The sequence below is a fragment of the Sarcophilus harrisii genome, chromosome 1 (assembly GCF_902635505.1).
Source record: "Sarcophilus harrisii chromosome 1, mSarHar1.11, whole genome shotgun sequence".
Classification (NCBI taxonomy): Eukaryota; Metazoa; Chordata; class Mammalia; order Dasyuromorphia; family Dasyuridae; genus Sarcophilus; species Sarcophilus harrisii.
In genome coordinates this window covers 675752485-675758859 of record NC_045426.1, presented here as the reverse complement: position 1 = coordinate 675758859, position 6375 = coordinate 675752485, and positions in this window count along the sequence as shown.

The window sequence follows — 6375 nt, the reverse complement described above, 5'->3', positions numbered from 1 at the left end:
AAAAAAAAAAAAGGAAGGAGGGACAGCTAGGTGGTACAGTGGATAGAGCATCAGCCCTGAAGTCAGGAGGACCTGAGTTCAAATCTGGCCTCAGACACTTGACACTTCCTAGCTGTGTGACTTTGGGCAAGTCACTTAACCCCAATTGCCTCAGCAAAAAAAAAAAAAAAAAAAAAAAAAAAAGAAAGAAAGAAAGAAAAAAGAAAAGAAAAGAAAGGAAGAAAAAGAAAAGGAAGGAAAGAAGGAAGAGAGGGAGGAAGAGAAAGAGGATGGAAGAAAAGAAGGAAGGAAGAAAGGAAGGAAGGAAGGAAAAAAAGAAGCCATAAATTTTAAATAAATAAACAACACAAAGTGCTATTATTATCCCCAATTTTGTTGTTGAGAAGTATTATATAGCACCTTCTTGTTTTCAGTTGCATGTACACTTCTGACAAAGTCAACAATCCTTCCTCTTACATCTGGATTATCTATAGTAAAGTGATTTTGAAGTCATAAGCCTCTTGCAGACAGCCTATCTCAGGATATAAGTTGGTATTGAGAATTGATATTCTTTCTGTAATACCATCTACCACCATGGCCCACCACCCAAAAAATCCTACTCCCTACTTCATCAGGGAAATGATACAAAATCTTTGTCCCCTTAGTGATCCCTATGGAAGGGCTGCTTCCTCCCCATTGACTAAAAAGAACTTTCCCTCATTCTCATCTAATGACTCAGAATTATCACCAAGTCAATTTGTGACGGAAATGACTTCTGGGAGGTTGGACACCCAGAATGGTCAGTCAGATACATGATGATGTCATTGTTCATCAATTAGGACAGTCCTTTCATCCAGATATGGAAGAATTACATTTCACCAGTTGCAGTCAGTTTGAGGGTCACTTGGGTCAAGAGTAGTTTTGAAATCTTGTCCCATGGTCTTGTTGCTAGCACTGTATGATATCAATAACCAAAAATCCAGATTGATGCTGGGCCCTTTCTGCAACCTCCACTTCTCTTGTAACATCTCCAATCCGGTTGTTTTATTTTTGTTTTTGTTTTGGCATATGTCTCGGATGGGTACTAGCATACTCCACCAACAACTATGTTTTTTTTTTAAGTTCTTATTATAGCTTTTAATTTATAAAACATATGCATGGGTAATTTTTTTCAACACTGACCCTTGCAAAAACCTTCTGTTCCAAATTTCCCCTTCCTTCCTACAGTTATCTTGCTGCACAAGAAAAATCAGATTTAGAAAGAATGTAAAAATAACCTGAGAAGGAAAATAAAAATGCAAGCAAACAATAATGGAAAGAGTGGAAATGCTATGTTGTGGTCCACACTCATTTCCCATAGTTCTCTCTCTGAGTATAGGTGACTCTCTTCACTACTAAACAAGTGGAACTGGTTTGAATCATCTCATTGTTGAAGAGAGACACGTCCATCAGAATTGATCATCGTATAATTTTGAACACTATGTTTTAAAAGGCAAAAATCTTACTTATAAAATTGGCTCATTGGTCCTGACCAAAAACATGTAATTGAGATAATATAATAGCACCTTCCTCCCAAGATAATATTTGAAAAGCACTTAGCCCAGTTTCTGGAGTGCCTTTGGTTGTCCACCCTTATACTCTCCAGGCCCCAGACGCCTTGGCCCGAATTATGGTCTCTGTCTAGGAACTTGTAAAGATGAAGATCTGCTGTACTGCATCCCTCAAGGCTCTCATACATGCCAGTCATTCAGCCTGAAGCTCAGCCAACTGGAAGGACATGCCATAATCCCTAGAGTATCTCCTGTTACGAGATTAGCGGCTACTGAATTTAGTCGCACGTGCCTTGCTTGTAGTTGATGGAACCACAATAAAATGTTGTCCTTGCACAATGGAGCCTAATGCACCCATGGAGAAGACAGGCTTCCAGGGTCTGGACTAGAGGTTTCAGGCCCTGACATAGTCACACCCCTGGTTTGTGATAGACTAGCCTCAGAGGGAATCAGAAAAACATGGTTCCTAATGTATCGTTTTCATTTAGCAATATTATCTTCCCATGTTCTTACTAGAAGTTCCATCTTTTCATCGTCTATACTTTAATAGGCAACTCTGGACAAGGGTTGATTGTTTGATCCTGGGTCATCTGGTTCAGTAGCAACTAGATCCCTATCGTCTTTCCCCCAAAAAAATTTTGTAGTGGGTACCTTCTCCGGGGATCTTGGAACTCCAAATGCCTAACAGCAGCATATCCTGGTCACTTCTAGGTGCCTTCCAAAGGTTCCAGCCAACTTGGTCTTTATGAAAAGAGACATTCAGAAACATGAGCCATGTAGGGTTATAAGGGACCAAGGACAGGGGCTGTTGGGTAGCCTTCTAGGCCCTACTTAATGCCTTGTTAAATGGGGCCATTAGGAGATTCGAGTAAATTATTCAGAGTTTTCCAAATCCTAAAGACTTTAATAAATATCTGGGCTTCCTTCTTAGAACTTGAGGAAGCAAGTATCAGTAGCTTATTCCAGATTATGCCTGGATTCTCTGGGCTTTACACTCTCATTGTATTCTTTACAACTTGACTGAGTGAGCTGGTCGCTGGATTTTCTTAGGGTCATGATGGAAATAGAGGTGATAGAAAAGACATAGAAAATTCTCTTGTGATGGTTGACTTGCTAATCCCTATCTATATGGGCTACCATCAGATGTAGAACTTCCACTAATACAGCCTCATAGTACTTCTGAACCTTCAGGAAGGGAAGCATCTTTTGGGTCTCCACCCACCAGAATGTGGCTGGAAGATGGAGAGTTCAGGTTAGCCTCAACCAGCCTCCTTTCCCTTTGGATTAGAGGGTAGAATGACATTCCTCCCAATGCTCTCCTTTAGAAAGGGCAGAAACTGGACTTTGGGGCTCACTCCACTCTGCATTTGTGCCCTGCCTGGTTTTTTCAGCTCTTTGGAACAAGTACACTCCCCCCACTCCACTCCCACACACACATAAGGGTTCTGGTGTTCCTCTCCCTGTCCCTTCTCCCTCTCCACCTTTCCTGATTCTTTTTATGTTGTCCCACCCCCTCTCCATTAGATTGTAACTTCCTTGAAATCAAGAACTATCTTTTTTTTATTATTAATTATATCCCTAGTACTTAGTACAGTGCTTGGTACATAAATGGATGCTTAATAAATGTATATTAGGTTGGATTAGATATCTTCCTGGAAGAATGGTGAAAGTGTATTGTACTTTCTTTCCTGGTGAAAGCAAACTAGTCTTGAAAAAAAATTAGTAAGATATCACTCACCCTGGACTTGGAGTACCTTGTCTAAAATGTGATGTTTAAAAAGATTGAGAGGGGTCAGCTAGTTGGGTCAGTGGATAGAGCACCAGCCCTGAAGTCAGGAGGACCAGAGTTCAAATCTGGCCTCAGACACTGTGACCCTAGGTAAGTCAAAGTCACTTAATCCCAATTGCCTTAGGGGAAAAAATTAAAAGTTTGAGAAACATATTTTCTGGGTAATTAATGATTTTATTCATAATGTTAGCATATTGCCAAATAAGTCAATGACACTTTCGGATGCCAGAGACTCCTCATGTGCTCTTATGCCTTTGGAAGAGTGGGTGTCCCTGAGGGTAGAAATAGTCTCAGATTAGTTAACAAGTAATGAGAGAGAATGAATGTTATAATGAGAGGTGGGCTTATCCATTGAAAATCTTGGGGTATGTGACACTGAGCACCCAAATCTTGGTCAAAGAGATTTGCAGTTTCCATACCACCTATCTGATAACAGGGAGAAACCACATTTCCCCAGAGCTCTCTGAATTAATACAATGAGCAGGAATGCACCCATTCGCCTAAACTTACTGTCTTTGATTAGATTTCAGACTAGGTAAGTCTTTGTCCAAGATTTCCTAAACTCTTGATTTCTGAATGACAAAGCAGAAAAGTGGTCCTTTGTCCTAATTCAATAATTTGTTATTAAACACAAGAGAGAAATAATCATTTTTCTCAACAACATTAATAAGATAAGATACAGCTGTAGATAAATAAGCCTGATTACTTTGTCCATTTCCCTGTAGTTCACTGTAACCTGCCTGATATTGGGTTGTAAGTACAATGAAATACTCCAGCTTTCTTCATCTCCATCAAAGGAGAAGAAATATCTTTCACTTCTCCTCCCTTCCCCTCATACTTGATGCCATATAGAATTAACTGTATGAGATGGTTCAGGTAATGCTAAAGGTTTCCATCTGAGCCCACCAGAAATAACATGCCTAGAAGTTGCTGAGAGAGTGAGCACTAATTTTTTTATTATATTTTATTTTTCCAAAAAACATGCAAAGATAGTTTTCAACATTCACCTTTGCAAAACCTTGTGTTCCAAAGTTTTCTCCCTCTTCTCCCTCCTGCTCCCTCCCCAAGACAGCAAGCAATCTGATATAGGTTAAACATGAGCAATTCTTCTAAACATATTTCCATAGTCATCATGCTGTGCAAGAACAACTAGATCAAAAGAGAAAAAAAATGAGAAAGAAAAAAAAAAGCAAATAAATAAACCATATCAAAAAAGGTGAAAATCTCCATAGTTCTCTCTCTGGATACAGATGGCACTTTCCATTACAAGTCTACTGGGATTGGCCTGAATCACCTCATTGTTGAAAAAAAGCCAAGTCCATCAGAGTTGATCATCACATAATCTTGATGTTACTGTGTACAATGTTCTCTTGTTTCTGTGATGAACACTAATATTGAGCTCACAGCATCCCTTTCCTCCATCTAGAGCAGGGGCTTTGTTGGATACTTCAGGCTCTGGTGGGATTGAAGGGCTCCTGACTATCCTGGTGCTTAATTTTCCTTTATAGTTTTCAAGCACCCAGTAGCGAACTGGTCATTAATTCCTTTCTTTTCAACTTTGTGTTTTAGGAGCCACATCTAGAACTCTCTTCCTGGGCTGGTATTGAAGCCTTCTGCCACTTAGCAGGATGGCAGTGGCAGCAAGTTCTGTGACTACTCCCCCCATTCCCATTAGTGACTACTTGCAAAGACAGCAACCCAAGCCACTACCATCCCAACATCCTGCTCAGATTTCACCGATTGATCAGCCTGAACAACCATAAACTACTTGTATGGTTGTATGATACCCATAACTAAAGTTTGAAGCCATTTTGGTTGCATTCCACCCAAAAGCTGAAATTGAATCACACGGGTAGACAAGTTGAGCCTGGAGTGTAGCAGGCGTTGGTGAGGGACAATAAAATTAAAATATTAAACTCATTTCCTTTGGGAACTTCATTCCCTTCATCTGTAAGCTGACAACAAGAGGAATTCACCCTTATACAAATAAGGCCAAATAGAAATAATGAAATGAGAAATAATAAATCCTCAGGGAAGAGAAGTAGAACGGTGGTTCTACTGGGAGCAGTGATAACATAAGCCTGATCCTCACTCTCTGTCCCAAATCTGGTAGCCTTCTCCAGATTGGCTGCATTGTTCAAATGCCAAGTGTATTATCGCCATAAAGATTATTTAACAGAGAACTTACACATGGCAAGAGCTCACAAGGTGGTCAGAAAAAGTGATACAAGGACACTATCATGATCTCTCTAAAGAACTTTGGAATTGCTTGTGTGACATAAGAGACACTGACACAGAACTGTTCAGCATGGTGTGCCCTCATCAGAGGTGCTGTGCTCTATGAGCAAAACAGAATCGAATTACCTCAGAAGAAAGGCAAAAACCGCAAAGCTAGGAGAAGCCACCCCAAATGGGCATAGGCACTATTTGTGTCCAACTCGTGGTAGAGCATTCTGAACTCGTACTGGTCTGAGCAGCCACAGTCAGACACACGTAACTAGACTGTGGCTTATGATTTCATATTGGTCCTCTTTAAGAACAAAGGAACAACTCGACCCATCCTTCTCCAGGCTCCTAGTTCTCAATTCAGCAGGAATCACAACCTCTGGTTCAGAGATAATAGGCTAGATTCCTGCCTGGGGCCCCTTTCTCTCCATCTGGTCAGAAGACATCCTTTCTCTTGCCAGATGATCACTAGCTGTCCCTCCCTCTGATATCATTGCATGGCCACTGAAAGCTCAGACTTCTTGGGCATTCTGAATGCATGATCTGCTTTATTTTCAGTCTAAACATTCAAGCGGTCCAACTCATGCAGCACAGACAACAACAGCCGATGAATGCCGGCCTTAGTGACTTGGACAGGCCTTGGACAGCCTACTCCAGCACTCACGGACCTATGCTCTCTGCCTGAGCTGGATCCTGCTGCCCATCTCCATGCACAATCATCTGAACATAACTGTTGAGGTGTTGCCTCAGACAAACTGAGACCTTAGCTTAAAAAGGGCAGGGTGGGCCATTGATCCTTGTCCCGATCCGTGTCTTGCCAATGGCCTCTGG